This window comes from Podarcis liolepis (genome assembly GCF_965112155.1).
Source record: "Podarcis liolepis genome assembly, chromosome: 3".
NCBI lineage: Eukaryota > Metazoa > Chordata > Lepidosauria > Squamata > Lacertidae > Podarcis > Podarcis liolepis.
Window position 1 is genome coordinate 52,396,721 of NC_139557.1, and position 24,607 is coordinate 52,421,327.

Genomic DNA, 24,607 nt, shown 5'->3' on the forward strand with positions numbered 1-24,607 from the left:
AGGGCCTTCTCGATAGTGGCACCCTCACAACAAATGTCAAGCAGATAAATAACTATATACAACTTTTAGAAGACATCTGAGGCAGCCCTGTACAGGAAAGTGCTGCACAGTCCTAAGATGTAAGATGGGATTTCTTATTGCTGGCTGAGACAGGGAGGAGAAAAATGCCCACCAGAGTTTGGACACCATAACTAGCAGTGGGGGAGCCCCTGGGACTCTGTATTCTGCCGCTATTATATATACAATGTCAATATAGTGTCTTCTTTCAGACACAATGGAAAATTTAAGGTAATGTTGTTGCAGAACAAAAACTCTGCTTTCACTATACAGTAGAGGGGCTGAGAAAGTATTTTAATTAGCGCTGCAACTTATTTTAATTCCTTCCCATCCCAATTACTTACAGAAAAAACCATAAAAGATCTCATTCACATCATCCAAGCTTGAATAATTAGTTCTGAAAGATTAAACTTTTGTTCTAGGGATTTACTGCCAAGATACAGTTGTTCAGCCAAAAAACAAAACAAAAATCCCTTGGATACTCATTTATTTATTATTTTAAGAATATACAAGGGCTGGTTTTTTTGTTTTATTTCTAAAAATCAATTTATTACATACAAAACAAAGTGCGCAGGCAACTTTGAAGAGAACAAGACAAAAATAAGGAATGGTTAAAATTTAGTAAGTTTCCAGCACGTGTGTCCCCCCCCCCCCCCCCGCAGCTACCATTTTCATAATTCAGCACTTTGGAATGGGCTGCTGTACTTTCAAAAATAGCCATCTAGTGAACTGCCTGTTTCACAACCCACGGAGTGCTTGAATTGAGGGCAGTATTCCTGTCTGGGCTCTTGTCACACTTTTAAAATGTATTTATGTGTGATTAGTAGTTTCAGGATGTGGTTGACACGTTCTGTTATTGTTAAACAATTGGGAGTCAGAAACCTTTCTCAAATCATTTACAAATTGTTCCGGTGATCTGTCAGTAGGCCCCAATCATTTCATGCTGGAGACACTGATGATTTCCCTTAAACCTGTTAGCCATGTGAAACCTACAGTGGCAAGAATGTACATTAGATTCATCTTCCACACACTGTATACAGCCACACGTGTTAAGTGGCACATAGAAAGCTTAATGTTTGTTTTAGATACCTTGCTGTTGCTGCTGTAAGGAAGGACTTATGAATGTTTTGGGAAGCCAACAACCCTATAGCGTGAAACCACTGAGTCTTACCCTTTTCTTGGTGCTTGGTGTGATAATACTCCCCCTCAATTTTCTTCCATAAATGCATTTAAATATTTGAAAAATTACCACTATATTTCCCCTTCATTTTCCTTGTGACCAGTTTCCAAGGCAGGCAGATTAGAAGGTCCAAGGGAAGGTGGAACGAGAGGACATCCATTCCATATCCTTTAATCCAGTGTTGCTGGGTCTGCAGGCATAAAATTCCTCAAGTGAGTCCATTTCAGGAGGCAACAAAACTGCACTGAATTTAAGAGGAAAGATAATTAATGCAAACTGAGTAGAGCACCCAGTTTCTTTTTCCAGTACAGTAAAGTAGTGCAATAGTACAGGAGGTGCCTTGGGAACTGAAGATCGCTTTGAAAGCGCTAAATGAAGGGTAGGGAGAAATAAAGTAATAAGGGGGAAGGTTTTCCTTACATTGGACTGTTGCAGAGTTTCCTTAAAAGAAATGTGTAGTGGTTTTGTCATCTGTGAGAGGAAGGGCCTGGAGTTGTGGAAAATATGGGGAAGGGAGTGTTGTTGTTTTTGCTATGCAAAAAAAAGCATCCATTTCTTTGAAAGTGTCCTTCCCAAATGGTGTAATAAACAACCTTATCACAATGAATCTTCTCTTTCTTTGCGTGCAGTTGTCACTAGAGATTTGTAACTCTTTTCTTGGTTCATTGTTCCCTGGCCAGTGTGTACTCTACATTCAGTGGTGCCAGAATTAAGATGAAGCCTGCCTGTTTCAATAAGGCCGCTTTGTTGTCAAAATGGCAATACTTGTATAGAAATTGGATTGACTCCAACAGCGCTTGCACGATACACAGCAATACTATTGTCATGTGATCTCCTTTCTTACTTACAAACAGCCTTTTCTCAAAAGAGGTCCTTTTCCCTCTCCCTCCTCCCTAACCCAAATAAGGAGTGGAGGTGGGGAGGGGGTGGGAAACCATCAACAAATTCGTTCTGTGTGCATAACTTAGTTTTGAAACTAAGTCTGATGATTTGAGTAAAGTAACAAGATCAGATTAAGTTGCTGCTAAAGTAGGCCATAGAATCGTGTCAGTTTCATTTTATTGAACGTTTGATGAACTTGAATCTGATCAGCCACATGTTCTATCTAGGCCTGTGCAAGAAGACTTTGTGGATGTGTGGATATTTGCACATTAAAAATGTACATAGAAGACGTTCCTGCCTGGGAAATAACGTGCACCCCGTGTAGATAGCAGAAGTTGGTTTCTTTTCCCCCAACATATATACCCAGTGCACATGATCATCACATCCAGTTGTGCAGTACAGGTTACTACATTTCAGGCATATTCTGCTATGTGAACTAGCTCATACCATGTAGTACCTTCCCTTTGTCTATGTATATTTGCTAAAGAGATGGTATCAGTTAATTTCTAGAGGGTTGGCTATGTTAGACTGTTTCAGCAAAAACAACATAAACACTTGTGGCACCTCAAAGACTCACAAATTTATTGTGGCATAAGCCCTCCTGGACTACAGTCTGCTTCATCGGATTCATAAAGTGTTATCCTGAGTTGCAGTTACATATATACTAAGCTACTAAGCTGCTGTGGACAGATTTTCCTGCAATGGTGAAAGCTGCAGTTATTCGGTGATAAGGACCTGTATGAACACAATCAAGGTTGGTTCTGCAGCTTTCATGGAGTACTCAATTGCTAAAAACACATTTCAACAGTCATATTGCATGTGTTTGAGAATCCTGGCTCAGTCAGTGCTCCTAGCACATGTGCATGGTTATTTAAAGGCCAAGGCCTTTAAATTTCCACTTCAACACATTTGCTGCCTAAAGTGTGAGACTGACCACAACAGTAGCATGTGTAGGAGCAATATAATCACCACCCACTAATTGTAGCAACTGGGTATCCACAATCCACCTAAGCTGATTTAATATTATTTTGGATGGTCATGCTGATGGATTTGGGAGGAAACCAAATGAAAAGATCGCAGTTATTCAAAAGGACATTTCTCATGCATTGTTTTCACTCCTTGGGTTGAGAAGCTTTTCATCAGAATGCAGAATCTATGACGATTTTACAGATAAGGCCCATAATCAGAAATAAACAATAACTTAAGTTCTCTGTTTACAGATCTCAACGTTCATTTCATTTTGTGTCCCAACGCAACAATTTTCAAGTAGTCTTCCATTGTTTGGAATTGGCCAAAACCTCGAAAGAGGGATATAACTAAATGAAAAACTGCATTCTCCTGTTCTTGAAAATATACATTCACATGAAAAGAAAGAAGAGCAAATAACTAGCCTCAAATCCTTGAAGTTCAGTGAATTGACTCAATATTTGTTACCTGTCATCTTAATGACAAATACTGCAAACAGAGGTCCACGTAGGGCTGCAATTCTAGGTACCCTTGTTGGGGCGTAATCTCTGTTGAACTTAGTGGAATGTATGAGTTTATGCTGCATGTGATACAGTAACTTTTTAGCTAACATAATCCTGTTGAATGCAAATATACCATTCATAAAAGTGGTTTGCTGCAATTCAAAAAAGTTTTTAATATTTAAAATGGAAATTGAGCCATTATTGGATTTGCGTACCATTTTTGGCAATATATGCCAAAATAAAGTTAAAGTCACAACACGTAAGAAGTTACAGGCTGAAAACAAAACACATAATCATTCAAAAGGCTTTAGGAAGATCATGAAACACTCCGTTTCCATCCATGTAAGATCTGTCGGACGGAGTTCACTCAGAATTGCTTACCTTTTTTAATGTGAGCAGTATAAATGCCAAGTTGTGACTAATTACTGCTTGATGATCTTCTTTTAGAAGAATGACACGCGCGCACACACAGAGGCAATTGGGGAATGAATTTTCGGTGGAAACGGAAGCTAAAAAAACAACATGTGTTTGGTTCAGTAACTTGTACTGCAAGCAGTCCATATGCTGGCTTCTGTTTCTGTGCTGCTAGACTGTAAACACACTGCTGCACTTTTGCAGTCCTGAATTGTGGCCTTTTAAATTCACACACACACACATATATATATACATTGTGTGGTTTTTGTGTGTGCGCGCATGCATTTTCCTGCTTGTTTTTGTACAATAACTGCACCAGTAGAAGCTCAGACATTTGCTCATATGAGTCAGTAATCTAAGAATAAAAAGTACATTTTTAGGAAACATTGTGCTCTGTGATCAGTGTTTGTAAATCTTGGGGGATGAGAGGGGAAGGTGGTGGTTGACTCTGAAGCTTTCCGTTTGCTCTTGCTAAGGATTTATTTTAACAACTGAGCTATTGCACCCAGCAAAATTTTTAAACAAACAAACAAAAAATAATTGAGGGGGTTAGTAATAGGACCAGTGGTTAGCTTCTAAGAATATCCTCTGTCATCTCAAGTACATTCATTTTTTATTTATTTAAAGCATTTTTACCCTGCTCATAGGCTGAAGTAGTCCAAAATGACATGCAAAGTGAATTAAGGAAAGAAAGACATTCAGACACCATTTCTTCAAGTTAAATCATAGTTTTTAACTACATTCCAGTCCAGCTATAATATAAAACCCATTTCCACATGTTAACCTGTCCGAGTCCTTTCCCCTTTGGTTCTCAACACCCACCATCTTAAGACTCCTTCCGACTTGCCTCCAAAATCCATTCAGATGCAGATACAACTCTCCCACACAAATCTTACTGGCCTCAACACCATCTGAGTCTCCTTTTCTAACCACCAGAGACTACCCACCATTCATTTCACACCCTTCTCCCCCACCCCTTTAATGCAAATCAGGAACATTCATTCTGAATTTGGTGCAAATTGCAGATTCCACATTCATTGATACCCACTCAGCTAACTTAAATGGAGGGAGCTGCTGGGAATCCTAGAATCCTAAAAGGATGAGGAAGGATGTCAGTTCCTTGTTTCAGAAATCTGTGACAGCAAAGCCACAAACTCAATCCCAGCACGGGAGCAGGAGTCTCTCAGGGCTCTGCAAACTGACATTTGCTGCCACCAACCCCTCCTTTTCGTCTGAGCTTGAGGTGAGGAAAATTCTTACGGCTCCAAGTGAGTAATTTTAGTTATGGAGAGGAAGGGAGCAACCAACGCTGTCACTCCCAGGGGGAGTAGGGGAGCTTGCTTTCCTTGGTCAGAATCCCACCGACACACCCTTATAGCATGGAGCGGAACGATTTGGACATGTGAGGGCAAAATGCCTGTTTTGCATCTAGCACAAGCACCTCAATGCCAATTTAAAGAGGTTTAGTGAAAGAAGGCTTAAGCAGGCAAAATGGTACAAGGAGCATGAAAGAAAACAAGGAAATATTTCAATGCTTTCTGTCCCAATGTAGCTACAAACAGGTAACCAGTCTGCTCATGAGTAACGTCACATCTTGGATGTTCAGAGTGATGTATGCTGACAACATTCCAGCTTTCAAGGGCTACTGACCCAGGTGGGCTCTGACTGACAAGTGGATTTTAAGTAGGTGACTCATGAGAAGGCCACATACTTCAGGAAAAGTTGCTTTAACACCTTTTGGGAAATTGGAAAGTGGGCTTGTTACAGTCTGGCGGATATATTCCTCCTTTCCTGCAAGTCAGAACTCATTCCTCAGCTTGTGTATTAAGGGAAGACAGGAAGTCTTTATTTGAACACAGTGGAAGACTAGTGGCCCTGGGTGATCTTGAAGTGACAGGCTAGGTAGTGAGGGGGAACTAGATCAATGCATATAAATTTGGTCCTTTTTGAATGTATCTTATTTGCGCATGCAAATCTTAGCTCTGTGGTTGATGCGGTTAGAGAAGGCTGCTTTAGTGTGTCCAGATCATGTCCCTCCGCGGAAGTGAATGTAGAATGGAACTAGCAACAGTTGTGTGCATATTCATGTGCATGCACACAGGTGTCAGACCAAGCTCTGGGCAGAGGTGGCAAAAAGCCTCCCTGGCACTTGAGACTGACATGCCAGCACAGATCCTTAGGAGCGCATGGATTTATCCATGTCGTGTATCCCTTTAATTGCAGTGACATATTTACTATTTATTTGCATTGCTCCACAAGTGATCCAGTTACTGTCTGTCGGAGTACTTGTGCTGTGTATTTATGTACCAAGAAGGTCATTGAAGCTTGTAGTTGCCAGAGTCAATTCAGCCAGACCTTTCGCCATTCTATTCCTGTGCTCCTGACACTGTGCTTGCCTCTTAAAAGCAAAGCAGCAGCAACGACTATTCTGCTAAGGCCGCCAAGTGCCATAGTTCCTCTTCCTCCTGTTGCTGCTGGAAGTATTGCTGGAGCTCTTGGAAGAGAAGGGGGACTTTATGAGTAGTTGCAACTTCTGTAAGAGCTGATGGGGAGTAACTAAGAGTATAAGTGGGAAATGGAGTTCAGATTTTACCTCGGCACTGAGCTCAGTAGGCAGCCTTAGGGAAGGTGTTATGTTCACAGAATCAGCTTCTTATCTGCACACTATGAACGATAATTTGGGACTATCTTACAGGGTTGTTGTAAGGATAACTTTTATTAAGTATGTTGAATGCAGTATGTGCCATAAAGCATCTATGTTTCCTGTCATCAAATATGCTTACCTATGTACAGGTTGAATGCATCCAGAGAACTGCTTTCTGTGGAATTAGCCTTGAAGCAAACCTAGGGTCAAACTATAGTTGCATGTAACTTTGCTCCAGCATTCCTTTTAAGGAAAAACAGATGTGAGAAGCTGCCAGTATGAGTGTAGGAATTGCTTAACCCTTTCCCCTCTGGCTGTTCCATCTTTTAAAATGCTCCCCTACCCCATCTCCACCTGCCAGCTGCTTTTCCACACAGGGAGGAAGAGGAAATTTCATCATGGGTTTTTGGTAGATTTTGAGTACCAAATAGTCCAAGGAGAAAGGGGTTATGGGGCCTCTTTGTCATCTCTCTGCCCAAACTGGCATATTCTTCCCATCAATAATTCTACTAAAGAGTGTAGCTTCCTATCTCTACTTCTGCTTTTTTGTTTTTGTTTTTTAAGAAAAAAACTTCTGTTTTTTTGTTTTTGTTTTGAGAGCCAGTGTGGTGTAGTGGTTAAGAGCGATAGACCCTTAATCTGGGGAACTGGGTTCGCGTCTCCGCTCCTTCACATGCAGCTGCTGGGTGACCTTGGGCTAGTCACACTTCTCTGAAGTCTCTCAGCCCCACTCACCTCACAAAGTGTTTGTTGTGGGGGAGGAAGGGAAAGGAGAATGTTAGCCATTTTGAGACTCCTTTGGGTAGTGATAAAGCGGGATATCAAATCCAAACTCTTCTCTTCTTCTTAAAGTTGCTTGCAGATTTGCACACAACTGCACTTCACATAATGTTTGGCTCCAAGCAATTTGATACACAGGGATATCTAAAAGAACATTCAGGAACAGTTGTAGATCAGGGGTCAGCAAACTTTTTCAGCAGGGGGCCAGTCCACTGTCCCTCAGACCTTGTGGAGGGCCGGATTATATTTTTTTTTGGGGGGGTGAACGAATTCCTATGCCCCACAAATAAGCCAGAGATGCATTTTAATTAAAAGGACACATTCTACTCATGTAAAAACACGCTGATTCCCAGAACATCTGCGGGCTGGATTTAGAAGGTGATTGGGCCGGATCTGGTCCCTGGGCCTTAGTTTGCCTACTCATGATGTAGGTCTGTGAAAAGGGTTCCAACTTCTGTGGTTGGGTGATTGCTTGAGGCCTGCTTCACACATTATGTGACAGGAAGCAAGTGTTTGACACCGGAGGTGCATTTGCAGGGGTTGAGCACACCTTAACAACACAATTTCACAAGGCCCTTACATCATTAAATAAGAAGTGCAGGGATAATAAGTGGTCAGCTAGAAATGCTAAATACAAAACTTATCAAGTGATATCAGTTAATACCCAAATAATAATGCAGTGTGTGATTACAGCTGAAGAGATTTGCATTGCAAGTTATTGCTTGCAAGTTTGTTTACCACTGGTCCTGACACAGTAATAAAAAGTGTAAAGGTAAAGAGACCCCTGACTATTAGGTCCAGTCGCAGATGATTCTGGGGTTGTGGCGCTCATCTCGCTTTATTGGCCGAGGGAGCCAGTGTACAGCTTCCGGGTCATGTGGCCAGCATGACTAAGCCGCTTCTGGCAAACCAGAGCAGCGCACAGAAATGCCGTTTATCTTCCTGCCGGAGCGGTACCTATTTATCTACTTGCACTTTGATGTGCTTTTGAACTGCTAGGTTGGCAGGAGCAGGGACCGAGCAACAGGAGCTCACCCGTCACGGGGATTCGAACCGCCTACCTTCTGATCAACAAGCCCTAGGTTCTGTGGTTTAACCCATAGCGCCACCCACGCCCCAAGGCATTTATTACTGGGAATTTAATGTGGCAAAGCATATTTCTCATTTAACCATCAATATCATTATGTTTCTTTTCTGTTTCTTTAACTTTAACGAAATGGGGTTCAAGCAGATTCCCGGATGCTCACCTTTGGTAAGATTTAACCACAAGAGAAAGATGGATCACAGTGTTTAATTCTACAGCACATTTTCTTATACTCTTAAAGATTATTCATGTTTTACCCAACCATAAAAGTGATTTCATTTAGTAAAAGTGAATTATAAACTCAGTTTTACACCATTAAGATTGCATTGCATAATGTAGGCAGTTTTTAGTTCGGGAAAGGAAAAGGATCTTTCTTTGCTCTAGTACATTAAGAACATCATGTGATATGTACAAAAAGACACAACCTCACTTCAGCCCCAGCAAGGATGATGGGAGTTGTAGTCCAACAACAACTGGAGGGCCACAGGTTCTCAATCCCTGATCTAAATAGGTAACTTGGTAGCTGCTACCTATCTTTTTCAAAATGGTCGTGTTTAATCCAACTCCCAAGGCTAGCCCAAACAAGCAAATGTTACAGTACTTCCAAAAAGTTCCCTGGGCATGGTCGTTGTCATATCTGCAGTGCAGCTAGACACACAGATGGTAACTTGAAGACAGCTTGCTCGTGGATCCCAATGATTGTAATTGGTCACAATGAAGGTCTCTCAGGTATTCTTGGCAATAGCCAAGGCTGGACCAAGACTTTATGCTGTCTGAGGTGAAAAACAAGATGGCCCCACTGCCACCACCGTTTCACATACAGAAGCAAACCAGAGTGGAAGTTGAATCTGCTTTAAACATGCAGCATCTTCTACCACATTTGAGACCATCAGACAAGATTAGGGGACCTAGGGCAGGCTGTGTGGCACACACCTCACTGCCACTGACCCCACAACCCTCAACACCTGCCAGCAGAGGCAGCTACCTCACTCTGCCTTAAATCAGGACCAGCCCTAACCGTGGGTGTAGGCAGGGGGGCAGCTGCCCTCCCGCAGTCAAGAGAATAAATAAAAATAGTAACCAACTAATCAATCACATCACAGGTAGCTTGGTTCTGCACCCCCCAACAAAAGTCTTGCACCCCCTAACATAAATCCTGGCTATGCCCATAGACACCAGAGAGTCACTTTCCAGAAAACAGCAATGGCCTAAGAGGTGTGTGTCTCTCACACACTGTCCCTTCAGTCACCACACATTTCCTTGCAGAGAGCTAAATGCCCAGCTAAGTGGCGATAATTAAGGAACATCTCTGCCCTGACAGACAGTTAATCCTCTTGCCCCATTTGCCTTCCGTAATTAATGAAACACCTGGGAGGACCATCTTCAAAGCTAACTTTGCCATTGGCTGGTCTCAAATCTGCTAGTGAGACTAAGCCCTGTGTCTGATATTCCTTACTCACTTCCCAAGCTGATCATTTAAGGGTCCCAATGCAAAATTCTTTTTCCATGGGGGTAGGGATCTTCAGTTGCCCTTCCAGAATCAATAATGGTTCTGATCCAGAAATGTATATATAGGTGCTACTGAGTAACTGAGGCCTGGTTCAATATATTAGTGCACTAGCACACTGGTGCAGAGCCAGAATAATTTTTGTTTTTCCTTTGCTTTCTTGTGTGAATTTTTCCTGCCTCCGTTTATCCTTTTAGTTCCGGCCTCTGGCTTATAGAGGCATTAGGTATGCTTTGCTTTAGGATTTCCTATATCAAGCAGTGGGTTCATCTAGATGGCCTACAGGATCGTTTCCAAGTTAACTGATTTTCTGTGTTCTCCAATAAAAAAGCCTTTATTTTTTGTTTAAATGTGCAAAAGTGTGTTTGTAGATGCTCGTGATCAATGCTAAACAACTAGACAGGCATGCAGTATTGCTGGTTCCGAGAGAGCAAAGTTGGGGAAAAACAAGAACTATCACCAAAGGAAATAATCAACAGGGATCTGGTGACAGGATACTAGCAGAGGACAGTATCGTCTGGACATACAAGATCATGTGCAAAAGGGATTGGTCAGCAATCTCACGACAACCAGAACATTGAATTGTATTTTCTGAATATCTGTCACAAAAGAGGGTGACCGCAGGACAAACTCAGCTTCAGCTGCACTTCCTTCAGGTGCAGAGGAGTCTAAGCGTGGATGCTGAACAAAGGATGCTGTTGTGTTGTTAGTTTCCCCTGAATATAGAAGGCAAACAAAGAAGTGGTTTCTTGCAACACTCTTCTTTTCACTTTCTGATGAGAGATGAGCAGCCTAAAAAAGCATGGTTTCTGTTGAAGTGATTCTCGCAGGAAACTGCATGCCAAATCCTTAATGGTTATGGGCACTCAGGGCAGAATGTTCATCCACGGTACCAGTTCCAAGAAGTGGGAGTGGGAAGCATTAAAACAAGTGTATCTCTGTTGAGCTGTCTGAATGCTTTTGAGACGTTATGGACAAATGATTCCTTCCAGGCATATGGCACTACTATCTTCATTTAGGACCTCTGTGCAGTGGAAGATTTACCTTTAGCTATTTTTAGTGTTCTACTGAGTACTCCTGGCTTGAGGGGTAGTTTTGTGGAGAAGGTCATTTAGGAGAATGTCTTTACATTTTATTATGAGATTTCTTGGGGCAAGGTAATCTCTTTTCTCAAGAGAACATTAATGCTGCTGATAATGTAATGACCACATTTTCAGATATAACATAAACTATGCACAGTATGAAAAACTGCCAAGATTGCCCCAGTAGGGCTGTGCGGTATTCGCTCATGCAAGCAGATGACCATGGGGCAAGAATAGTTCGTGGCAATGTTGTTTTTTTAAGGTTTAATTGACCTTGAGTTAGTTGGGGATACAGTTGGCAAAATCAGGTAATTGAAAGATTGGGATAATCAGGTTTCATATATTCTACCACATATATGTCCACCAGTGATAAATGTGGTTTAGGGAATGTCTGTGGTGAATTGCATCCTAATTGTGGAAACACTGTGTGCACTTAGGGAAGCCGTTTCCTAGATCAGTATTTATATGTGCGTTGTCTATAATACTGTGTTCTTTATTTCTAAGGGTAAAGTGAAAGCAATTAAAGATTTTTCAGTAGTTTTCACATCTTCTGTAGTGCAATAACTTTCATCTCCTTTGAAACTTAAATCCATTGATTTTTGGGCAGAGACTTCATTCTGGGCCAGCCAGCTTTTCTGTTCCCTGTGACCACTCTGTACTCCATAATGTGATCTGGGTTGCTAGCTAGTAGTTGGTGCTAGCTAATAGTAAAGGTTTCTTAGCTATAGAACACACCCTGTTGGTCCCAACTAGAGAATTGCCTACAAAATCCAAAGATTTAACCCTCCCCCCTTCCTTTCTCTGTATGTGGCCTAGGAAGCAATTTCAGGCCCACACCTCTGGTCCCATTCAGACAACCAGACATGCTTGGTCTGATGAAGCAATCTTCTTAGCACTACATTGAATTCTTCCCATAGTCAGGATTGTCCTGTAATGTCTGATGTTTATCTTTTGGTCAGCAACCACTGCATGCAATGGACACCTGAGCTACGTAGTTGCAGTGATCTAAATTCTTGTGTTACACTCCTTATGTGGCACAGATAGTACTTTTTGATGTCATTTTCAGACCTGGGCTCACTAGATTTAACTGGTGGAGGTGTCGTCAACGTAGCACCCTTCAGACATTTCTGGACTCCAACTCTCATCAGCCTCTGCCAGCATGGCCAATGACTAGGAATGATGAGAATTGTAGTTGAACGGTATCTGGAGGCTGCCACATTGGCTCCCTCTGCTACTAATGCGACGCAGTCTAAGTAACCTGGCACGGTGAAGCCTGCCTGAATCAGGGCTAAGCCAAATGGTCCCTGCCAGAGTAAACATTATCAGACTAAAAAGGGATAATTTGGAAGGTATCTTTATCCCCCACCAGTTGGTGGCTTGACCACCTCACCAGCCGGAAAAAACCCCAACAGCACCTGGCTCTTTTTTTTCTTAGGAACATTGGATGTTTCCTAGGAACACTGAACATGATTGAAATGAGGCACCTTCTTTTAAAAAAACAACCTCAACCTGCTCTCCCTCCTGCTTTCATTGCTTTATGATGCAAGAGAGGTGTTGGTATTTTAACACCCTCTAACTCATCCTTCATTTATCTGTGGATTGAATGAAAGAACATTTATCAGATAATTTTGCTCCTTTGACAAATGGCTGACTACAGAACACAGTGACTTAGCAGCGACCCATTTGGACTCCTGCCGCTCGCAGTGCCATTGAGCAGGGAATTGTGACATAAATTTTAGCTCCGCTTTTATGTTGAGGATTGATGAGTCTCATTTCATGAATGTTAATCAGCCCATTTGTGTTCAGGTATTAAGTTATTTCTTACATAACTGTCATTTAATACAAAGTGAATTTGTTTGACCTTTGTCTATCCCACTTCGCTTCTGTCACTGTGTTACTGTAGAACCTCATGCAGCTCTTTTCCATGGAGAGGTTAATACCTCTTGATTATGGCTAAAGGCAAAGACCTACATGAGCATATGCTGCACACTGCCTTATCTGCCATCATGAGAGTGTGATTAATGGCTTTAAGAATTTTAATTTTGTGTGGTTAACCATTAAGACTCTCTTTCCTAAGGTTGCAAAGCTGGCAAATGACTTTCTGTGGACTTGTGGAGTCTGGTAGTGATGCCAGGTCTTGAAAATAGCCTGTTCAGCAGCTGAATGAAATCCATATGTAAACCCTTGGAGAGCACATCTAAACACCTGCAAAAGTGACCAGTGTTGCAACTTGATTCTAACTCCCTTATGTACAGCACCTCTTTAAAAAATCCTTGATTTTTATTGCTTTAATAAATAAGCAACCCAACAGTGGTGACTTGGTTTGGTCTTTAATCCAGGCACAAAATGCTTACTCCAAGTCCTATCAAACAAACTGATAAACTTATTTTGTCTTCTATACGAATGACATAGTGTTAATATTAGAAGAGTTGTTTTAAAAAAGTTCACATTCTTCTTCTTCTTTATTTATTAAATTTGTTAGTTGCTTCATCTGGCCCAGGCCAGGCCAACCCAAAGAGACTTACGAACAGACAGACAGGTTCACAACCTCCTCGCAACCCAGGTGATACATTAAAACCAAGAGGAAAAATAAATACAGTGGTGCCCCGCAAGACGAACGCCTCGCAAGACGGAAAACCCGCTAGACGAAAGGGTTTTCCGTTTTGCAGGCGCTTCGCAAAACGAATTTGCCTATGGGGTTGCTTCGCAAGACGAAAAAATCTTGCGAGTCCCCGCGGGTTTTTTTCGCTCCCCCCCTTTCCCTAAGCCGCCTATCAGCTGTTCCGCTGAAAAACCCGCTTAACAGCTGATCAGGGAAAGCCGCTAGACCGCTGTAGCGCTAGTCAATGGGCTTGCTTCGCAAGACGAAAAAATCGCTAGACGACAAGAATCGCGGAACGGATTCTTTTCGTCTTGCGAGGCACCACTGTACATTAAAAACATTCTTCCCACTTCTAAAAGGCTACATATAGTTGAAGGCCAAAGGCCTAGTTATAGAGGAAAGTTTTTGCTTGACACATAAAGATATATAGTCGTACCTTGGAAGTCAAATGTTTTGGCTCCCGGATGTCGCAAACCTGGAAGTGAGTGTTCTGGTTTGCGAACATTATTTGAAACCCAAACATCCAACACAAGTTCCGATTGTCTGCAGGAGCTTCCTGCCAAGCCATGCCTTGGTTTCCGAATGTTTTGGAAGTCGAACGAACTTCTGGAACGGATTCCGTTTGACTCCCAAGGTATAACTGTATAATCATAGCACCAGGCAAGCCTCACTGGAGAGAACATTCCACAAATGAGAAGTCACGGCAGAGAAGGCCTGTTCTTGTGTTGCCACCCTTTGGATCTCTCGTGGAGGCACACAAAAAGGGCCTCAGGTGATTATTGCAGGGTCTGTGTTACTTCATACAGGGAGAGGCGGTATTTGAGGTATTGCAGACTTGGGCCATTTAAGGCTTTATAGGCCAAAACCAGCACTTTGATTTGGGCCCAGGAACTAATTGGCAGCCAATGCAGTTGGGTCAGGATCGGTGTAATATGTTCAAACTGTCTTGCCCCGGTGAGCAACCAGCTCTGCTGAATTCTGCATCAGCTGAAGTTTCCAGACCGTCTTCAGAGGCAGTCCCACATATCATGCATTGCAGTAACCTCACCTAGAGGTTATCACTTATGGGAGTGAATGCTTAAAAACAGGAATAAACACTTGTATAGGCTTGAGTTGATCTTAGTGAACATAAGCCCATATTTAAGCGTCAAAAATAGATGCCGTATCCTTGTCAAGATAAATCCATTTATTAGTAACCATGCCACTTTACTGTAAATGAAAGTATTTATGCAAAATGATTAGTACTTTGGTGTTGTAAAGGTAAAGCTTTGACGTCACTCCTACTTCCTTGAAATTTACATTTTCTCTCTACAGAACTTGGTATTTATGTGGTGACTTTATAGTCCCATAAACCAGACTTCTATGTAATTATTTACCTTGGAAAGAGCACACACACATTGCATTCCTTCATGTTAGGCAACCTGGTGCTTTTGGTTTGGGATATACTATACATATCTTTTGAATTATAGTTAATTGGGGCGTCTGCACTCTGGAGAGAGATTGCGCCTCATACAAAAGGTAAATTTGGAGCGAGCTGGAGGGCAAACTAGTGGCATGCACTTTGTGTAAATGAGAAGGTCAGGCAGTATCTGACATACATCTAGACACAGAAACAAACACACTTGATTTCTGTCCCACAGCAACAGAAATCTTGATTCCTGTACTGGTTTGCTGGTGCTTCTTCCAGTAGACAAATTGGAGGACCTGGCATAAAAGGAGCAGTAATGAACAAGGGAGAAAGGATAAATGCTGTGCATATGCCGACTTGTGTAATAGGAGTTTATGAAATAGGATTGAGGGGTGGAAAACACACACTCACACAGAGAGAGTAATTGGGCACATCCTGTACTTACTGAATCACCCAGCTCTACTGTAATAAACATTGTTCCATTCAGGCGAGTTCATTCCCTGCTCTGTCTCAAGTGCAGGAATTGCTTGGAAAGAGAATTTTTGAAAAGATACCACCTACTAGCATGCATGTTGCACAAAGCTTTCATTCTTTTTGCATGGGTTATTTCAAGATACAGATTAGGGGAATAGGCAACTATCCAATTGACAGATTTAGGATACAGGCACCTATCCAATTGAATGAGGTCTTCCTTACGCGTCTGTAAAAGCCCTGCAGAACACACATGCCAATTAGTAGCTGATGCAGCTTACTTGCATATGGCAGCTGGAAAAAGTCACAATTTCTGTGCAGCATGTGAAAATAGCTTCCTTATTATTGGAAAATATTATCCTAAGTCATTCTTGAAACATCTAACATCTGGCTATGTCGAATCAGAATTATTTATGTCACTTCCTAGATATATTTTTTTAAAGCATCTTTTGCAACTAAATAAATTCCCCCACAGATACTCCACATACGCAAAAAAGTCCAAATGAACACAAAGTGTGCTTTGATCCTTCCTTACACCCTGAATCAGTGTAGTAACAGTTTCTCCATAGTTCTTGTCTACTCTTCAAAAGCCAACAGGACAATCCAATGTCCCTTTCACCATTGTAAATCCCAACTCAGTGACACGCTGACGCTTGTTTGTTTATAGACTCTACCAAATAAAATATTTTGAGGGATTTTGCTACCCATGTGACTTGTGCATAGTTTATTGCTACTTTAACAAAAAAGTCATCTAAGGAGATTTGTTTCATTTGAATGTATTTTTCAGATAATCCATAGATTAGCATATACTGTAGAGTAACTATTGATATTTTAGTAGATGTGGCAGTACTGGAATAGGTTGAGGGCATAAATTGTCCTTCAGTTTGTCTGAAGCTCTTGTAGGCCTCCGCCTAAACTTAGTTCAGTCTGGGCCTAGTAGCTGCCAGCCTGAGAAGTCTCTCTGAGCTTGTGTTGCAGCTCCTATAAATTGAAAGGAGGGTTGGAGAAGGAAGGATGAGGAACCTGCAGGCCCTGAGATATTTTTCCAAACTGAGGGAAAACTTGCAGTGAGCAAGAAGACACTCAAGGGCAAAGGAGTACTGTAGTTGCTGGAGACGGGTGTTGTGTTTTCTTGCCAGCTAGGATAACTCAGGTCTTTGCTTGACATTTTTGGACCACTTCTCTCTTGGTTCCATAAACCACCCTACCAATTAAATGCACATTTATTTAAAATCCAATTAAAACTATTTAGTTTAATTAATTCAACAAAATGGATAAACCTGATACCAGTTTTTCGAGATCTAATAGTTATTTACATCTTCAGTGCCCCCCTGCTGCCCCCTTGCCTCTTAGCAAACACACACACCCATCCTGACTGGCATCCACTTTGGGAGCCACTGCTGTACTGGGATGTTTTTCATCAAGAACCAGTGGGGGTGGAATAGATATCCTACTTGATTCTTATTTTTGCCCGTATGCATGCCCCTCCCACCTGAGACCACAAACACCTGAATAACATGATATGGAATCCAGAGTTGTACTGTTTCTTCTGTGAGCTAACAGTGGTGCATAAAATGGACCGCTTTAAGGTGAGTTGTGCTTAACAGGCAATCTTGATGAAAACTGGAGAAGCCCAGTGAAAAGCTTCTGAATTGAGTCATAGACATGCCACAATAAGCAGCTGAGCTGCAGAATGTAGATTGCCGCAGATGTTGCGCTGGTGCTTGTGCGGTTCTAGGGTGCCGGCACTGGGTCAACCTAAACCAGACATTCATTATCTTAGTGGTGCAATATACATCACAAGTCTTGCTTCCACTTCCTGCCATGTCAGATTGGCTGCAGTGGAGAATCCTACGGAAGAGACCAAAGGAGTTGTTCATCACAGGGCAGGTTATATTTTATGAGAGGTTGCTTCACTGTGTACTTTTAATTTCAAAAGGAGAGCTGCATAGAATAGGGGGAAAGATAAATAATTGGCTTGAACTTTTGCTTATATTAAGCGCACAGTCGTCTTCCCCCCACCAAGTTCAAATAAGGTCTCAGACTTATTGCTGCTTCCATTAGAGCTTTTCCTTCTCTCTCTGTAACCCAATCATTATAGTCACCATTTCAGTTCTGTTGCCAGAATCTCTAGCAGATAGAAAGACATTTTCTGGTTGTCTCCCCAAATTAATGTGATAAGTCAACACATCTGAGAATGCTGAAAATATCCAGATTTTCTGAAGTTTAGAAAAGTGAGGTTTGCTAACAAAGGGATATGGAAAGTGCACATAGGTACTCATATAATAGGTTTTTTTGAGGGGGGGGGGGGTTAGATGCAGCAGTCCTCCTGTAACAGTAGTCCAAAGTATAATGTAGACTTCTCAGACTCAAAGCATGGGACTTCACAATGCAAATGTCTCCAAACACAGCTGTGGCAAAAGAAAATGGATGCAGGGCAGTTTTGACACATATATTTTATTCATGTAAATGCAGGGTAATTAATCTCCTGTCCATATGGCAGGTGGTGTTTTTGCTAAGAAGTGAATAATCTAAGCTATAGGCTGTGGGGAAGGCGGGGCCTGGAAAGAGATTCAGGTCATCTGTGATGAGTTCATAAACAGAAACAAGGGAGGGAACTCTTTCCCTGCTCTGTATCCCAAACAAATTTATAACCTCTGAGGTTTTGTTCTTAAATTTATGAGTAATTTTCATTCACAAAGCCTATTACTTGAATGCAGCTCTTTTTTCAGGACACACAGTTTGTTGCTTTGATGTGTGATGGGAAATAGTATGAGGGAAAATGCATCTGAAAATCAGAAATGATATCCCTTGCAGTTCATTGCAGTTGCAAAGTTATAGATCAGATTTTGAACAATACCTCTACAATATAGCTGTGAAGAGCCACTCAAGTTTGGAGCATCACTGCTTTTGAATTTACACACCTTCTTTCTCATAATATGTTTTGCTCAATCATTTGTATAGTTTTATTGGTTAATTAAATGAGACGTTACTAGTATAAATGTTTGTTGAATCCCTTCCTAATTTTGAATATTTTTGGGTGCCATTCTTCTGTTCTCACCAAAGGTTTACTGATGTCCATATGGAAAGGAGGGAGCTTCTTTCTGTCCTCCTGAGGCCTAGTAATGCATTAGTTGGCAAGAAGCAACAGCAAAGTGTTCTGTGATGGATAGATACACATGCTTTGGCCTAGTTCCACGAGTGGCTCTCTGAGGATAAGGTTTGGGGAAAACCTATCTAATTCACCCAGCCTAGGGTGTGTTTTCTTGGCATAAGATTACTGGTCAGTGATGGCAGAGCATATATTTCAAACACTGAAGTTTACTGGAGCAGAATGTTTCTATTTTGTTCCATTACTCTTTTTATTCATGCAGCAAAGGCAGTAGAAGTACCAGTAGCTCTTCTGGGTTAGAATGGGTTATTTTATTTTGTATCTGTATTTTATTGTTATATGTTGAAAGAATGTAATTTTGTAAAAGTTGTTTTTTAAAAAATTAAAGAACCAATAGTTAGAGTTTTCGGAGAAAAATATTGCTTTGTGCATGTTTTTCTTATTGCCTATAATGCCTAATGAATTTCAACACAAACTGTTTTGAAAGATACAGGTTGCTTCCATATGAGGAAGGGCCATAGTTCATTCAGTGGTGCATGCAAAAGGTTCCAAGTTCAGTCCCCAACATCTGCCTGAAACCCTGGAATGCCACTCCAGTCAGCGTAGATACCAAGCTAGATGGAGCAATGTGGTATAAGGCAGCCTCCTGTGATCCTTCGTTTAGCCCTGTTGAAGGATTGCTCTTCCAGGAGCAGCTGGAAATGGAATTATAATTGTAGTTACACACACTTAATAACAGTGCTAGATCTTTATTAACATTCTGCAGCTCCCATCTTTACAGCAGAGACAAAAATGGGTGATTGCAGCTGTACCCAAGGATCCTAAGAATTTTGGTATTCGGTGCAATGGGACTTACTCCCCGGAAAGCATTCTTGGAATTGCTGCCATTTCATGTTGCAGTACTGTATTAATTTGTAAAACATTTTTGCTTATTATCCCAGCACGTGGACTGTTGTGCAGCAGTGGGACTTTGTTGGCATCCGCCTGTCTCGAGAGACAATGGAGTGCACCTCCAGGGGTGAAGTCAAACCGCTGGAGAATCACAGCGCCTGCTGTGGCTGCAGAGCCCGGTAACTCATAACTCCTGCCTCTTGTATTGTTTTTGCTGCGATAGCAGCACTAAAAAGATCTCTCTGGGGCATAAGCCTAGGCTGTGTGTATGTATGTCCAGGGCTGCCCAGATGACAGGACCCTCCCCCTTTTTGCCTCGCTGTAGTGGTCCGAAGGAAAACAGCAATACATTTAGTACCAGCTTGGCTGCAGGAATTGCTGGAAGAGGCGTACAAGGCACCATTCAGCTGTCTTAGGGACTTTACTCTGGAGTTGTGTAGGGTGTACTCCTTAGTGTTTTCTTCTGCTGAAGATGTCCCTCAACACAGCAATGGGACTGAAGGTGGAAAAATGTCTACCTGACTTGATTGAGCTCAGGTTAATAATAATGGGGAGCATGTGGTGTGATCAGATCCAAGAGCACTTACTCAGATAGCTTGCCTTGCTGGGTTGCAGCTGCCGAGAATGAGTATTAGTGATCAAAGGCCAGTCTCCCCACACTGGGTTGTGCCATCCTGCTCAGATGCACCAATAGAGAGACAGCCAGTGAGCAAGAGGGTGTGGTTTTAATGCCAAAGGGCACTGGCTTGTTTCTGGTGTGTCACAGAGCCCAGGGAGGAAGAGTTCCTGGGATGAACGAGGAGCTTTCCATTGCTTCTTCCAACTGCAGGCAGCGAGATGGACCAGCTGAAGATTCTTTGTCACAACAGCATCACCAAGCTGGGCACAGAACACAACTCCTACCACCTTACAAACCACATTGGCAACACTTTGCCAATTCACATGTGAAAGGCTGGCACTTCAATTGTAAGCCAGGAAAATTCCCACAAATCAGGTTGGTTTTAAAAGAAAACAACGAGGGTAATTCAGAAAAGACTGCAATGCAACAAGCTTCTTCTTCTTCTTCTTCTTCTTATTATTATTATTATTATTATTACTATTACTATTACTATTACTACTACTACTACTACCACCACCATATTGGCCTGAATATAAGCCTAACTTTCCCCCCAAATTCTGACTCTGAAAAGTTAAAGTGTGGCTTATATTCGTGACCTTAGGGCATGCAGCCAGGAGCGCCGGGCAAACAACGCCAGGAGTGCAGCAAAGCGGCGCCCGCCTTGTGGCTAGTCCCCCGTCCTCTCTCCCAGGGCTGGGAAGGGAGAAAGCAAGGAAGGGGAAAGGCCGTTGGCAATGCAGCTCCCCCCCCCCCCGTAAGCAGCCAGGAGCCAGCGAGGAATGGAGCGACTTATATTTGGGCTTTTTATCTCCCCCCCTCCAATTTTAAAGGTGTGGTTTATATTTGCGTGCGGCTTATATTCGAGCCAATACGGTGGTATTATGATTATGATTATGACTAATTACATTTACATACCGCCCTTCATCCAAAGATCACAGGCAGTATACAACATAAAAATAAAAAATGAAAACACAAAATACATAACAAAACAAAACAAAACACCCAATACCCACTCCCACAAAAGGCCTGGTTGAAGGGGAATGTCACCCAAAGATAAGTAATGAAGGCGATAGGCAAGCCTTCTTGGGGGGAGAGCATTCCACAAATGGGGAGCCACTGTTAGAAAAGGCCTGTTCTCCTGTTAGAGGATGATTGCAGGGTCAAGGTTGGTTCGCAAATTCAGGGCATAAATATTTGTTTGTTCTGAAGTAGGAGAAACATTTTCTCTGGTTGCAAATAAGTATATATATTAGTGCTAATATTTTAACACTTCTGTGTCAGGGCATAATCCTAGAATTCTACTGTCAAGAGCCATTTTGGTTCAGTAAAGAGCCTTGATTGGTAACAGTTGAGCTTGGCTAAGTTGGTACTTCTCAACATGGCCTACAGTGGTGTTGGAAAGATAAAGTATGCAGTTGTGAAGCCCCCTGGGACTACTATTAAAATGTTTCCATGAATCCAGCCACTAGGAAACAAGAAAACCTGTGCACTGGTAGATATATTTCCAGTAGTAATTCTAGCAGTAAGGCTGCATTAAACCGCTAGAATGAACACAACCATATCTCGTCAAGAGCACACAGAAGGTTTCTGACACGTTGGCTAAAAACAAGAGAGGAGTTTTATTTGCTGTCTTAAATCCCTCAGGGCTATATTCATAGGTGACTTAATGACTTAGGGCATGCTCTGTCTCAGAGATAAGCAGACATAATTCACAGCAGTCAGGTCATTCATCCTTTGAGATAGCAAGCAGCTGTAGGCCATAGGGAACAAGAGATAAAGATACTAAACATCAGCAGTAGTAGTTCAAGGTTGTGGACCTCTCTGTCTCCTGCCCTGACCCAGCAACCATTTGCAGTTAATTATTCAGCCATTTGCATTTTTCAGGGTGAAATGCTTTAGTAGCAGATGGTTTTAAGTGAACGCATTGCCAATTTTGGTTATGATCTCTCCATGCAACCAGCATGACTCAGAGATGTATGTGTGTGTTTTAAACGAGCACACATTATTTTTAAATAAAGTAATTGACATTTATTAGTATGTTGCAACTGCACATGATCTGTGATACTACACTATATAGTGAGGCTGCAAAGAACATAGGCGTTAGTAGCAGCACACATGGTTTCTTACCTTTAGAGTCAAGAGGGTGGTATTTTCTCCCTTCTCTTGTCTACCCATCAAATGTAAACCAGTTTAAAGCCAGTATATAATTATGGCTACCTGAGTTGAACCCTGGGAAGTATAATTTGGTCCTGAGGATTTTATTAGAGACCCCCTTCTGAAAAGCTACAGTTCCTAGAATCCCGTAATGAAAATTGCAGAAGTGAAGCAGGTTGCCATTGGTACATAACTCGTCCCTTTCACCTACTTTACCTATCTGCCAAGCGTTGTACTTGGAACTCATTAGATCCCGTACACACTTCCCCTTTAAAGCTCTGGGATGAAAAGCAACCTATTTAAATGTAATGCATGGCATTGTCAGTTGTGCCTGCATGTTTCAATGGGTGTCTCTGAAATAAACAGGAAAGGGGAGCACTTAAACTGTGTGTGCATTATTTTGCATTTGAAACTCTGGTACTTCAGCCTGATTTTCAAGTGAGAACTAGCTCTTAGGCTGCATTTGGTATTGTTATCAAGCCTTGGCTTCTTACCCTCCTCTCTCTCTCTCTTGCTCTGTTGTGGCCTCAAAGAAGAGATTGGAAGTGTTTGCTTCTGTGTTTTTCTTTTTGACTCAGTTTTGATTAATCCAGGCAAATTGCGGGCAGCAAAATGGCAAATGCAATTCAGTGCAAACAAGTGTAACATGATGCATGTTGAGGTAAAAAAAAGGGGGGGGAGTCTGACTTAAAAAAAATAATCCTTGAGCATTTTCCATTCTGACTGGGGCCAGTGGTAGTCCACAGTATATGTAAGTTCCAAGGTTACTTATTCCTGATGTAGAACATTTTGGATAGAAAAAACAGTGAATTTCCTACCTCAGAATGCATGGAACAAGACTCTTAGCAGTGCATTCCTCAGAACATTTACTCAGACAGGAGTCTCATTGAGTTCAGTAAGACTTGCTCCTGGGTAAGGGTGCATAGGATTTCAGTCTTAAGTGAAACAAACATTAGCATTACACACAGAAACCCCTTCTTTGCTCCCTCCCACACATAAGCCACAGTTTATAAACAGGGTTTAATATCGTGCAAAAGTATTGAAGCAGACCACTGGAAGGCTTTGACAGAGTTTTGAGATGACTAAACTATAGCGAAGTATTTTTATCTCATATGTCTGCGTGCAAGAGGGAAGAAAGAGCAAAGCTCTGGCTTCGCCATGAAGGAGAAGCCCATGTTCTCTGTGGTGCGTCATGATTTGTAGTGTGGTTTTAGCATGTGGCAAATTGGAAGTTCTGCAAGGGAAGTTTTCCTTCCCCCCTTCTTTATTTTAATTACTTGGACTATTTTTGCTTTGACTCAGCAATTCTGAAGAGTACAAACTGTGCTACTGTATCTGCGAAAAGGGAAGTTTAAACGATGGGGATGATAAAAAGCAAATATCCTGCCTTCTCAAAAAGAAAGAGGCGGATTAGCAGGAGGTGAAAGCACTATGCCTCTTAGACATGTTTTTTTAAAAAATAAATATCCAGAGCTTTCTGGATGCACACTTTATTCCAAAAACTTAAAAACTCTTCCACCCTGGCTGCCCCCCTTTTTTTGCAAAAGAAGCACAGAAAAAGTGAAAAGTGAGAGAGAAATAATTTTAACTGGCTATGGTGATTAACAAAAAGAAGAAAAGAACCCTCCCCACCGCACCCAAAATATTGGAAACTTTGGTTTCTTAAGCAGGTCACAGCAAGCCAGGGTTGCCGGCTTGTGGGGTATTGTGAGTGAGCAGTGGGAATGAGCTAGTGCCTGCTACCCAACTGCTCTTGCTCTGCTCTTCTCCTGGCACAGTCAGTAGAGCATGAGCCTCTTAATCTCGGGATCATGGGTTTGACCTCCAGATTGAGCAAAAGATTGCTGCATTGCAGGGGGTTGGACTACACGACCCTCCTGGTACATTCCGACTCAACAATTCTATGATTCTATGGGTTCAAGCATCCCAGGAAGCCAAGCTTAGTAGCAGATTCTTGGTATGTTTTTCCCTGCTCACTCCAAGGCGCAGCAAAGCAGGAGTGATTGGACGGCATGCACCAGAACACTGCTCATTCATAAGAAACCATGGGACAACCCAGCGCTCCTACGATGACATGCAAATGCAGCCTTTGCATAGACAACACGCTTAACAATTAAGAGTAATTGCTGCCATCACATCAGAAGCTCGGCTAGAGAAGCGGTAGAAAATGAAGTGAAAGCAAGTGATGTATCTGCTGAATCAGGCCTGCGCGATTTGTGAGCCTGTAAAGCAGAAGCATGCCCAGTGCTTG

The 24,607-nt window shown here is 42.0% G+C and overlaps 1 protein-coding gene and 2 long non-coding RNA genes across 6 annotated transcripts in view; 2 read left to right on the plus strand and 1 right to left on the minus strand.

Moving 5' to 3' along the window:
- The window catches only part of LOC310704374, a 29,230-nt gene extending 24,714 nt beyond the window's left edge, over positions 1-4,516 (plus strand). The window contains exon 3 of the long non-coding RNA XR_014524743.1: positions 17-4,516. This is a non-coding gene — a long non-coding RNA (uncharacterized lncRNA). The remainder of the gene's footprint in view (positions 1-16) is intronic.
- The window catches only part of FOXO3 (forkhead box O3), a 119,820-nt gene that overhangs the window by 48,284 nt on the left and 46,929 nt on the right, over positions 1-24,607 (plus strand). The gene's annotated exons all lie outside the window — the stretch shown is intronic.
- Positions 14,305-23,910, minus strand: LOC310704384. The gene is made up of 3 exons (XR_014524753.1): positions 20,717-23,910; positions 17,330-20,654; positions 14,305-16,232 (listed from the first exon to the last, which is right to left on the minus strand). It is a non-coding gene; the product is annotated as an uncharacterized lncRNA (long non-coding RNA).